The sequence below is a fragment of the Nicotiana tabacum genome, chromosome 8, assembly GCF_000715075.1.
Source record: "Nicotiana tabacum cultivar K326 chromosome 8, ASM71507v2, whole genome shotgun sequence".
Lineage (NCBI taxonomy): Eukaryota > Viridiplantae > Streptophyta > Magnoliopsida > Solanales > Solanaceae > Nicotiana > Nicotiana tabacum.
Window position 1 is genome coordinate 64,707,738 of NC_134087.1, and position 13,905 is coordinate 64,721,642.

The window sequence follows — 13,905 nt, forward strand, 5'->3', positions numbered from 1 at the left end:
TGTTCGCGCTTTAATAATCTTGTTCTGCACTTTGGTCCCTGGCCGGCTAAAAGCCAAGGCTAGAAATTCCGAGTTCTTGTTCTTTTGTTGATATGCATAACACTGTGGACTTCCGTTCCTTCTTGTTTTCACTTAACCGGTGAGTTACCAAACCTCCATCTTTTCACTTCTACTTACCTATCATTAACATGTATTTTTCACTTCTGAAGATTGTTGTTCAATATGTTTCTGGACTGTTCTTGTATGCAATTCTGATTATCTTACTTCAATTTTAAGATTCTCCTAATCTAGATGCCATTACATTTATAAGCACGTAATTTTTGACTCGCGCAAATTTTAAAGTTAGTTTTAGTATTTTAATATTTTTAAAATATTTACTTGACTTTATTTTAATATAATTTTAATCTTTTTACTTTTAGTCCTAAGACATAAAAAAACATAAAATAGTTTTATTTATTGTGTTTATCGCTTTTCTATATTTTTATCTTTAGTTTAAGATCAATTAGTATATTTTTATTCATGGTATCTTAATTTTATCATGACTTTAGTCTATTTTCTTTACTTTTTACTTTATTGTTATAACATTTAAAAATACAAAAAAAAGTAGTTTCATTTTTAATTTTTTATTTATTTACTTAACTAAGTTTAATTAATATTTTGGTAGGATTTTTGAGTTTGTCTTTGTCCAACAAGAAAATTTATAGGCCCAAAGGTGTGAGTCCATTTTCTTTTAACTTAAACCCAATTATTCTTAGCCCATTCTTCCCAACTCATTATCCCATTTATGTGCAAGATTTAATCCTAGCCATCTATTTCCTTCTAATCCAATGGCTATTATCCCTTCCCACCTTCATATAAAAGACCCAATTATAGAAACCCTAACCTAAGGTTTTCCATTCCTAGTCTTGAACTAAAAAAAGAGGAATCATCCGCATCTCCCTTCCCCCGCAATCCCCTACGCCAACTTCACCATCTCCAAGCATCCAGCGATGACCACCCTTTTCCCTTAACAAAAGCAGTAGCGGCTGCTGCTTCTCCGACCACCAAATGACCCCTTTTGCTTCATCTCCAACCTCAGCCACCGTCCCTCACCTCACAACTGCCGACAGCCACTCCGAACCCAGAACGCCAACCCTTCTCCAAGCAGACCCCGGCCTCTTTCTCTCTCTCGTTTCTGTCTCACTCCCATCGCCGGCAAACTCGCCGGAAACGAGAGAGCAAAGGCTCCAGCAACCATCGGATAGAATCTAGAAACGAGAAAGAATAAAAATAACTTGAGATTAGTTCTTAATTCAAGTTTTATTTTCATTTTTAAATCAGAAACACAACAAAACAAAAAAAGAAAATTCTGCTTCTTCATTCATTTTCTTCAGATTTTGGTTTTGAACATGGAATTTGATTGAGTCGTGGTTGTTTCGAGTTTACCGTTGTTGATCGCCGTTCGAGTGTCCCGATCGAGATTTGCTGTTTTTCGTTCGGAAGTTTGGTCGAGGTTCATTTCTCTATTATGCTTAATTGTGCTTAGTTTACTTGCTACTTGAAATTCATGTGATAAATGTTCAGTTATGGATTGTCTGTTTGCTTCATTCCTATTTGTATTTGTTGGGTAAGAATGGAAGTAGGATAAATTCTAATGACATGAATTATTAAAGCAGATGTGTAGGGAAATATCAAATGGATATAACACGTGTTGGTTGTGGTTAATTAACAAAGGAAAATTATTCTTTTTATGTTGATGAAGCAAAAAAACTTCGAATATTGCATGAATTCTACGTTGTTTTATCTCTTTTAGTTAAATCAATCGCTAGGAGTATGTCTAGGCCGACCTCACTTGGGTAGGCAAGCCTTAGGATTTTGGTTAGTTTCGAGGCGAGAGGTCGTTCCCTTAGTTAAATTCATCAGGGGAATGCCCCGTAGAGTTTGTATATGTATTTTTGTGTTCTTTTATCAGGGGTATGCCCCTAAGTGAATGTAATTGAAGGCCGTGACGGACATGGCAGAGTGAACATATTATAGGCTATTATTATTTTCTTGTTTTGTTTTATCTAGATGGGGATGACCTCGAGCCTCTTGGTTGTTTGTTTTTTGCTCTTTTTCTGTGTTTTTCGCCCCAATTCGAATATTTTAAAAGCCAACTTAATCATGTACGCAACCGTACTAGCTACAGGACTCGGGGAGTGCTTAACATCTTCTCCCCGAGTCAAATGAATCCCCTTACCCTAATCTCTGGTGCGGACTTAGTTTTAGAGTCTGAAATGTTTTAAAAGGAAGTCATTTTAAAAGAAAAACGGTGACCTGACACACCGAAATCAAAGTCAGGTGGCGATTCTGAGTTATTTCCTTTTGAACACAATTTTGTCACTTTTTAATTAAAACCCCTTTTGAGCTTTACTAAATCTTTTTATTTATTTAAGAGGGTTTAGTGAAGTTTGATTAAAAAGGGGTGTGACATCTCTGGCGACTCTGCGAGGGAACTCCAGATTCGAGCTAGTACTTGATCTTGTTGGTTTTTAGGATATTCAGTTGAGGTTTTTATGTGTTTTGTTTGCTTTTTATTTTGTTTATATCGTTTTTATTTGCTAGTTGCTTATTTGTTTACAGTTTTTCCTTTATGTGTTACTCCTTTATAAACTGTCATCATGTGCATAACCATGGGTCTTCTTTCTACAACAAGTCTCGGAGTACGCGTCGCGTACACGAACTCTTTGTTGAGTCACCCTTAATTTAGGAGGGGGGGCCGTCGGACGTATGGAGTGGGTAGAAAGCTTGAGCAGCCACCATCGACCATACGCTCCCCCGAATTGCCTTGTTAGTGAACCCCAAACTTAGGTCAGCCTTTAGGTCATTTTTATTTGCATCATGTCATTTAAACCTAACAGGGCTCGGTCCCAGGTACCGTGTCCCTTTGTAGGAAGCCTATCCAAATTTTGTCAAAATGGGCCCGTGGCCCAAAAAGACATTTAATCATCCCTATGTGATACATGTTGCATCTTTGAGGGTAAAAAGGTCATTTGGCGGACCGATGCTTGGGAAAGAAGGGTGAAAGACGAAGCAAGTAGGGCCCAGTTATATTTTTCTTTCACTACTTTTTTAAAAAAAAAATGAAAATGAAAAATCCAAAAAAGAATTTACATTTTCCCATTATTTTCCAAAAAATTCAAAAAAAAAAAAAAGAAAAGAAAAAAAAGAAAATCCAAAAGATTTTTCATTTTCCATCATTTTCCAAAAATTCAAAAAAGAGGAGAAAAGAAAATCCAAAAAGAGTTTACATTTTCCATCATTTTTCAAAAAGACAAAAAAATATGATTTTTCCAAATTAGTTGCATTTTTTTAAAAAAGGCTTTCTCCCATGGCCAATCTTCCCTAACTACGCGAACCTGATTCTCATCTTTCGGGACGGGATACGTTGGCAACCCACATAGGGTCTGGTCTTCCTAATAGGTCCTAGGTTCTTGGCTTCCGGGGTCGTAGCCAAATCTTGCATGTATAGCCATATTTGGCCACATTGGCCGTTTTTGCAAAAATAGAAGTGTTTTCTCAAAGTAGTTTGTTATCTCTTGTCTTAGGATCTTGAGTCTACAATAAAGTGTCCTCTTAATTCTAAGGTTCATTCCTGTCAAATTTGCATGTCTAGCCACTTTTGGCCACATCGGCCATTTTTGCAAAAAGGGTCCATTTCTGCAAAGTAATTTTTAAGACCATGATTGTCGGGATATTAGAGTCATGTAAGCTTTGAATGGAGTATTTCTCATGCATTAGGGGGTCAACTTTGTCAAGTTTGCGCTAATAGCCACTTTTAGCCACTTAGGCCATTTTGCAAATATAGACAAGTTGTGTCCTGCATTTGTCGACTAGGAAATGTGGTTGGGTCATGTAGTGTCCCGAGTCGCTAACAATGTTTGCTTCATTCAGGTATGGACCCGCTGATTCGATCCAAAGTGCTAATGGTAGTAAAGATTCCTAGGAAGTTGATCAAGTGGTGGAAAATGTTTTCATCGTCAGAGCAGCATGAGTTAATGCAGAAATTGGGCACCCTAACTTCCCTTATTGATATCACACCCCGCCCAGACTTAGTGGAGGCGATGCTCACTTATTGGGATCCGCAAAATTTGATTTTCAGATTTGGAGAGTGTGAGATGACTCCTACCTTGGCGGAAATGTCTGGTTTCACTCGTTTAAGCTAAATAGGCAAGGACATGATGCTTCCCCGAGACCACTCTAGGACAAGATTCCTCCTCGACCTGGGCCTAAAAGATAATAAGCATTTAAAATGTCTCGAGCAGTCCTGAATATCCTTGGATTATTTGTTTGCTAGATTTGGACCACATGATAGTTTTGATATCTTTTGGGATGAGTTCTGCACGACCAAGGCAAAGTGGCAAAGACGTCGCCTCGAAGCTTTCAGCCTTGCTTTGTTGGGATTATTGGTTTTTCCATTAGATGAGAGGCACATTAGTACCCGTCTACAGTCAGTGGTAATGGCACTATTTCATGAGAAGCAACGCAAAACCGTTACCGTTGTGCCGATGATCTTAGCAGAGTTGTACCGAGCCCTAAGTGAGGTTAGGGGAGGTGTTGGATATTTTGAGGGAAGTAACCTTTTGCTACAGCTGTGGATGATGGAGCATTTGCACACCGCTTCCTTACTTTGTCCCATCGACCGTGCCTTGAGGGATCGGGTGGTATGCATCGAACGCAGGATGAAATCTCCTAAGTTTACGTACCTAGTAGGCGTCATGGCTTGGATTGAGTTCCTTGGTTTGAGGACAAATGAGAATGTTTTGTGGGCTTACCTTTGGCTACCTTTGGATGATATCTTGGTAGGGTGCCTCATGCAGCCTTTCCTGATGCTGATAGGACTCAAGTGTGTCAGACCGTACACTCCCGATAGGGTAATGCGGCAATTGGGCAGAAGACAAGAGAAGCCTCCAACTTTGAATCTTCGGAGGCACATCATAAATTTTAGCAAAAAGGCGGCTGATGAAATCAAGTATGTGCAATACTGGAACAATGCAAAGAGGATGAAGAAAAATACATTAGTAGAGGACGTTGGCAGGCCCGAGTGTACTCAGGAGTACTTGATTTGGTTACAGTCCGTCCCGCCAGGGGTCAGCACCCCATTGCCAGCATAACTTAGGGGTCGGGCAGGTCAGACAGATGATTTTGAGGAGGCAACAGACCAAGATCCCTGGGATAAGCTTGAGTTGATAAAGTCTCAGTTAGCGGTATTAGCAGCAAACGTGGAGCAGAACGACCAGTATTTGTTTAGGGTCGGCCTTCAGGATGAGGGGGCACACGCCAGGGCCTTTATTCCCAGCATCGGTGTTTCTTTACGAGGCATGTTACAGAGTTTGAGCATGACAGATAGCCCAGGATCATCCCAGCTAGGACCGTCGTATTCAGGAGCAGCTTGAGGAGTCATTCTATTTAGGTGTTTGGAGATTGTCGTATGTTGTCTTTTACTTTCGTGTCTTGTCTAGAAGTACTGAGTCAGTTAGGTAGTGTTAGAGTCTGTCGTAGTGTAGTTGAGTTTGTCATGTCTTTCATTATCGTATTTCCTTTTGCATTTTAATATCAAAAAGTTTTAAATGAAAAATCCCAAAAACGATTTTGTTTTCAGTTTATTTTCCACCACTTCTCCAGAACTACGCTTGGTCTGATTCATGAGGGACATGATACGTAGGTAACCTACATCGGGTTCGATCAAATCATTTTTGGTTCAAAATAAAAAGAGAAAGAAAAGAAAAGAGTGATAAGAGGTGTCGGAAAAGAAAGAGAAGAAAGAATTGAAATGAGCAAATTGGGATGATGCCATATGACCCTGCGACCCTCAAAGCCATTTTAGAACCGTTAATCGTTGCTAGGTGCATTGCATGTAATGTGATATTACTATTTGATAAATGCTCTAACGCTAACATGGTGGTTTTGTGTTGTTGTCCTATGTTATCTCTATAAAGTTTCAGGAAGGTGGTTAGTTTGTTGGCATCCTGGCAAGTCATCCATACAACACCCGATCAAAGCATCAAACAGTCATGGCTAGCAGGGAAACATACACTGGAGTTGTAGACCCACCAAGGGAGATTGTTGAGTCGGAATCAGATCTGCAAGAGGAGGTCCAGAGGTTGAGGCAGTAGATGGCAGAAATGTATCAAGCCTGGATTAAGGGACACCCTCCACCCTCGTTCCCTACCAACTACACAGAAAACCCTGCTTCCATTCCACCACTCTCTCAATCCCAGATGCCCAATACCATTGATCTTTCCCCACAACACGCACCTGGATTTACCCCTTACCACAACTACCCCGGCACTTCAGCCCAAACTGTTCATGCTCCGCCAGCCAAAACAACCTCATACCCTGCTCCGACATCTGCTCCTATTTTTGTACCCCCTCCACAAGCTACCCTCCACCGATCCTCTAGTGAGCCCACATTCCCCGCTACAGATGCCTACTACTATGCACCGGAGCCCACCTTCAGAGTCCCAGATCCTTACTCTTACAATCCCCAATTTGAGCCTCATGTTGAAACTGACAAACTACCCAAGAACGTAGAGCAAGAAGAGATGTTTAGGAAGGTACAGAGTCTGGAGCAATAAATTGAGAAATATGCAAGGGTTGGAAAACCAAGTGAGTGTAGCCTATAAGGATTTGTGTTTGTTCCCCGATGTCCAATTGCCTGCCGGGTTCAAGATGCCCAAGTTTGACTTGTATGACAGATATGGGGATCCTGTAACTCATATGAGAGGTTATTGTATTAAAATGAGAGGCACCGGGGGAAAAGATGAATTACTGATGGCATACTTCAGCCAAAGTCTGAGTGGGGCAGCTTTAGAATGATACACCCGCCAGGACATCAGTAGGTGGTACACCTGGGATGATATGGCTCAGGCCTTTGCCCGGCACTTTCAGTACAATATAGACATTGTTCCAGACCGCTTATCTCTGACCAAGGTGGAAAAGAAACCCAGTGAAAGCTTTAGAGAATATGGGTTCCGATGGAGGGAGCAAGCTGCGCGAGTCAATCCTCCGATGGAAGAGGACGAGATGGTTAAATACTTTCTTCAAGCCCTAGAGCCCACTTGCTATGGCCACTTGATCTCAGACATTGGTAAGTCTTTCAACGATGTGGTGAAGATGGGAGAAATGGTGGAAGAGGGGCTCAAGTCAAGTAAGATCATGAGCTATTCTGCTATAAAAGCAACCACCCAGGCAATCTAGAGTGGTACCGGAAGTTTGCTAGGCAAGAAGAAGAAGGAAGATGTTGCTATGTTTGTCTCCGGATCATGGCATGGCCAGAGGGGTTCACCTCATCAGTACATCCATCCTCGACCCTGACCCCAAGCATACGCCCAAACTCCATATAATCCACCTCAACATTACTTTTCCCCGCAAAACCCCCAATACTCAGCCAATCCATCCCAATACCTTGTTCACCACGCACATTCATATGCTCAACCCTCTCCTTACCCGCAATGGCGTGCTCCAGCTCCGCAGAATATCTACCCAGCTTCACAAAATACCTATCCACCCCCACAACCCTATCAAAATTCCACTGGTTCAAATTTTCGATCAAGGCCAGAGTATAGGAGAGAGAGGCAGCAGCGGAAACAAACTTTTACCCCGCTTGGAGAGTACTATGCTAGTCTGTTTCAAAGGTTAAGGTAGTTGGACGTCTTGAGGCCGATTGAGTCAAAGATACCAAATCCCCCTCCAAAAGACCTCGATTATTCCCTAAGATGCACCTATTGTTCTAATGCTCCAGGGCATGACATAGAGAAGTGTTGGCATTTGAAACGGGCAATCCAGGAGCTCATTGATACAAACCAAATTGTAGTCCAAAGCCCAGATGCGCCAAACATCAACCAAAACCCTTTGCCATCCCATGTAGAGACGCACATGATTGAAATAGTTCACAAGGATGGGGAGCCCAAAAAGTCTTCTAAGTCCGTCATGATGATTCGGGCCAGTGAAAGCAATTTGGTTAAAGCTTCAGACTCTACCAAAGCAACGCCCTTGACAGTTGAAGGGATGACAGAAAAGCCGAGCTCACTCAATTCGAGACCACCAGTGTTGGTCGTGAAAGGGCTGTCGAAAGATATCGGGGCAAGGCCGGAAAGTTCAAAAGTGGTAGTACCAGGGATTTCAAGTAAGCCTGTCATAGTTGTGAAGGGGGCTCCTACTACCCCTATCATCATTAAACCAGTAACCCAGCTTCCAGTGGTAGATGCCAAGGCTGTTCCGTGGAATTATAAACAAGTGATAGTGACATACAAAGGAAAAGAAATAGAGGAAGAAGTCAATGAAACTGGAGGATTGACTCGTTCTGGGAGATGTTTCACCCCAGAAGAATTTAGGAAAGCCAAGCCATTCAAGGATAGCCCAATGCCAGTAAAGAAATCGGTCACTGAGGAAGAGGCTGAGGAGTTCCTGAAAAAGATAAAAGTGCAGGATTATTCCATTGTGGAGCATTTAAGGAAAACACCAGCTCAGATTTCTCTTTTGTCTATGTTGATACATTCAGATGAACATCGCAAGGTCTTGATGAAGATTTTGAATGAGGCACATGTTCCTGATAAGATCACAGTGAACCACTTGGAAATGATAGTTGGTAGGATCTTCGAAGCAAATAGGATCACTTTCTCGGACGATGAACTTCCTATAGAGGGTACATAACACAACCGAGCTCTTTATCTAATAGTGAAGTGTGAAGATTCTGTTGTCTCAAGGGTTTTGGTTGATAATGGCTCTAGTGCGAATATTTGTTCCCTGTCTACTCTACAAAAACTGAAGATTGGCACCGAACAAATCCACTTGAACAGTGTGTGTGTTCGAGGCATTGATGGGGGAGGTAAAGATTCTGTTGGAGATATAATGCTCGAATTGTGAATAGGTCCTATTGAGTTTACCATGGAATTCCAAGTGTTAGATGTGGCTGTCTCCTACAATCTGTTGTTGGGCAGGCCCTAGATACATGCTGCTAAGGCAATCCCGTCTTCTCTACACCAAATGGTGAAGTTCGAATGGGACACGCATGAAATAGTTGTGCATGGTGATGAGGACTTGTCAGCTTGTAATGACACAATTGTTTCGTTCATCGAAGCTGAAGATGATAAGGGACCTTGGGTCTATTAGACTTTTGAAACAGTGTCTGTTGAGAAAATTCCTGAAGGAAAATGCATTCCGGGTCCTAAGCTATCCTCCGCGTCCGTCATGGTTGCGAATAAAATGTTGAAGAATGGTTTTGTGCCGGGCAAGGGTCTGGGCTCATCTCTGCACGGTATTGTGCATCCAGTGCGCCCCAGTGGGAATCCTGGTACATTTGGTTTGGGATTCATGCCCACAGAGAAGGACGTGAAAAAGGTTAAAAATCTGAAACAGAAGGTATGGTCGCTCCCTAAGCCCGTCCCACACATCTCTAAGTCTTTTGTCAAGCCAGGGGCCGAAAAGCCTCCGACCTCCTCAATCCCAAAACCTGTGGTCGATGTTGATAAAGAGCTAATCAAGAGGTTCCAAAGTCTGTTCGAAGAAGTCAACATGGTAGAAGTTGGTGAAGGCTCTAGTAAAGCAAGTGTGCAGCTCGTTGGCCCAAACGTGAAGCTTAACAATTGGGAAGCTACTCCTCTCCCCACCAGGAAGGAGTTTTGGTAGTTTGCTTTGTTTTCCTTTCTGTTATCTGGGTTATTCCAGGGTTGTAATCCAGATTTTTAGTTTTGCTTGTTTTGATGTTCAAACCCTTCTATCCTTTTATTTTCAATAAAACGCAATTTTTCGTTTTCCGTTATTCTTAATATTGTTTTATTTTGTACTTTTTTCTTTTGTACAGTTCTTTTTATGCTGGTTGCAGTGACATGACATGCATGAAGAGTTTTCAGCCGAGTCTTAAAATCCAATCTAATTCTGAAATAACAATCCAAGAAGTAGAATATGATGATGAAATAGAATATGATGAAGAAGCAGCATTTGAGGAAATCAGTAAAGAGCTAAAACAATTTGAGGAAAAACCAAAGCCTAATTTGAGTGAGACCAAAGCAATCAATTTAGGGGACCAGGATGATGTTAGGGAAACCAAGATAAGTGTGCATTTAGAGCCGCAAGTTAAGGAGGCAATAATCAAAATATTGTTTGAGTACAAAGATGTCTTTGCATGGTCATAAGATGATATGCCGGGCTTGAGCACTGATATGGTAGTTCATAAATTGCCAATTGATCCAGCATTCCCTCCTGTCAAGCAAAAATTGCGAAAGTTCAAGACTGATATGAGTGTGAAGATAAAAGAAGAAATCACAAAGCAGCTTACTGCAAAGGTCATTCGGGTCACTCGATATCCCACTTGGTTAGCCAATGTTGTGCCAGTACAAAATAAAGATGGTAAGACCAGGGTCTGTGTTGATTACCGTGATCTTAACAAAGCAATTCCAAAGGATGATTTTCCATTGCCGAACATTCACATTCTGATCGATAATTATGCCAAGTATGAGATTGGGTCTTTTGTGGACTGTTATGTGGGATATCACCAGATCTTGATGGATGAGGAAGATGCAGAAAAGATAGTGTTCATCACGCCATAAGGAACATATTGTTATCGGGTAATGCCATTTGGTTTGAAGAATGCTAGGGCAACTTACATGAGGGCGATGACCACCATATTTCATGACATAATACACAGGGAGATTGAGGTTTATGTAGATGATGTGATCATAAAGTCAAAGAAGCAGTCCGACCATGTTAAGGATTTGAGGAAGTTTTTCCAAAGACTCCGCATGTATAACCTCAAGCTCAATCCAACGAAATGTGCATTTGGTGTCCCGTCGGGGAAGCTGCTGGGATTCGTGGTTAGTAGACGCGGCATTGAGTTAGATCCATCGAAGATCAAAGCCATTCAAGAGTTACCGCCACCAAAGAACAAAACAGAGGTGATGAGTTTGCTTGGAAGGTTAAATTACATCAGCAGGTTCATTGCTCAGCTCACGACAACCTCTGAGCCCATCTTTAAGCTGCTGAAGAAGAATGTTGCTGTCAAGTGGACTGACGAATGTCAAGAAGCATTTGATAAGATTAAGAGGTACCTGTCGAATCCACCTGTGCTGGTCCCACCAGAGCCTGGAAGACCTTTAATTCTCTATTTGATAGTCTTGGATAATTCCTTTGGCTGTGTATTGGGTCAACATGACATCACGGGAAAGAAGGAGCAAACGATCTATTATCTCAGTAAGAAGTTCACTCCCTATGAGGTTAAGTACACTCTGCTTGAGAGGACATGTTGCGCCCTAACTTGGGTTGCACAAAAGTTGAAGCATTATTTGTCGTCCTGCACTACTTACCTCATTTATCGCATGGATCATCTAAAGTATATCTTTCAGAAGCCTATGCCCACGGGAAGACTGGCGAAGTGGCAGATTTTACTTACTGAGTTTGACATCATCTATGTGACTCGGACCGCGATAAAGGCCCAAGCCTTGGCCGACCACTTGGCCGAGAATCCGGTGGATGATGAATATGAGCCACTGAAGACTTATTTTCCTGATGAAGAGGTTATGTGTGTTGACGAGGTTGACCGAGATGAAAAGCCAGGTTGGAAACTCTTCTTTGATGGACCTGCTAACATGAAGGGTGTCGGAGTAGGGGCTGTACTTATATCTGAAACAGGGCAACACTACCCAGTAACAGCCCAGCTTCGATTTCATTGCACCAACAATATGGCCGAGTATGAAGCATGCATTCTAGGTTTGAGGTTAGTTGTAGACATGGGAGTCCAGGAAATACTGGTTCTGGGAGATTCAGATTTGTTGGTTCATCAGATTCAAGAAGAATGGGAGACTCGAGATTTGAAGCTCATACCGTACCGACAGTGCCTGCATGATCTTTGTCAACGATTAAGGTCGATTAAATTTAGACATATTCCCAGGATTCATAATGAGATTGCTGATGCCTTGGCTACTCTGGCGTCAATGTTACATCATTCGGACAAGGCTTATATCGACCCCGTACATATCCAAGTTCGTTATCAACATGCTTATTGTAATGTGGTGGAAGAGGAAATAGATGGCGAACCTTGGTTCCACGATGTCAAGGAATACATCAGGTCGGGGGTATATCCAGTACATGCTACAGGTGACCAAAAGAGAACCATTTTACGTATGGCTAGTGGATTTTTCTTGAGTGGAGGAATCTTGTACAAGAGGACTCCGGATTTAGGACTGCTGAGGTACATAGACGCTAAAAAAGCTTCAACTACCATGGTCGAAGTGCATTCTGGAGTTTGCGGGCCGCACATGAACGGGTATGTCTTGGCAAAGAAGATACTTCGAGCAGGTTATTATTGGCTCACCATGGAACGGGACTGTATCAGTTTTGTTCGCAAGTGTCATCAATGCCAGGTACATGGTGATTTGATTCATTCTCCCCCATCTGCGTTACACACAATAACTGCACCTTAGCCCTTTGTTGCTTGGGTCATGGATGTCATTGGACCAATTGAGTCGGCAATGTCAAATGGGCATAGGTTTATTCTAGTGGCCATTGATTATTTTACCAAGTGGGTCAAAGTTGTAACTTTCAAGTCCATGACCAAGAAGTAGGTGGTGGATTTTGTCCATTCAAATATCATTTATCGGTTCGGAATTCCCAAGGTGATCCTCACAGACAATGCCGATAATCTCAACAATCATTTGGTGAAAGAGGTATGCCAATAATTCAAGATCATGCATCGGAACTCCACTCCGTATCTCCCCAAGGCAAATGGAGCTGTTGAGGTTGCTAACAAGAACATAAAGAAGATACTTCGTAAGATGGTTCAAGGTTCTAGACAGTAGCATAAAAGGTTGCCTTTTGCCTTACTGGGTTATCGCACTATTGTTCGCACTTCAGTAGGTGCAACTCCTTATCTGTTGGTATATGGAACTGAGGCAGTTATACCTGCGGAAGTTGAGATTCCATCATTTCGGATCGTTGCAGAAGCTGAAATTGATGATGATGAGTGGGTCAAAACCCGGCTAGAGCAGTTGAGTTTGATTGATGAGAAAAGGTTAGCTGCAGTATGTCATGGTCAATTGTATCAGAAGAGAATGGCAAGAGCATACAACAAAAAGGTGTGTCCTTGGAAATTCAAAGTGGGCCAGATGGTATTGAAACGCATCCTTCCTCATCAGGCTGAAGCTAAAGGCAAGTTCGCCCCAAACTGACAGGGGCCGTTCATAGTGACAAGAGTGTTGCCCAATGGTGCTTTGTATTTAACAAACATAGAAGACAAATGTATAGATATGGCTATTAATTCTGATGCAATTAAGAGGTACTATGTATGATTTCTTTGCTTACCTTCAGTTGTATTTTGTACTTGGCATGTTCAAAGTTGAAATGACGAGGGAATTTTGTTCCGCTACCCAAACACTTATCCTTTGTTACCCCTTTTGAGCTTTTATTTATTTTCTTTCATACCCCTCTTTTGGAATCAGTAACAGAATTAGAGAACGAAAAATGATGATGAATGAATGAATGAAAAATAAGAAGAATGAAAAAGAAAGAAAAAGAAAAAAAGAGAAAAGAAAAAAAAAGAAAAAGAAAGAAAAAGAAAAAAAAAAGTAAAAAAAGAAGAAAAAAAGAAAAAAGAAAAAAAAAGCAACAAAAACAAATAACTTCCTTTTGAACTACGTTTGACCTGATTCCTCTTAAGGATACGTAGGTAGCCTTACGGTTCGGTCCCATCAAAATAAAAATAAAAATTCCCCAAACCCAAAGAAACTGGGGCAGAAGTTTTGGTTTTGAAAAGATCTGATTCCAAAAGTTGTAATTTTGAACCCTTCATCTTAAGTTAGTTTGAGCCTTCATGCCACCCTTTCTTTCTAACCCTGTCCAAAAGCCTACATTACGTTCCAAAGAAAGACCTTTCGATCAATCTTTAAGGATGCC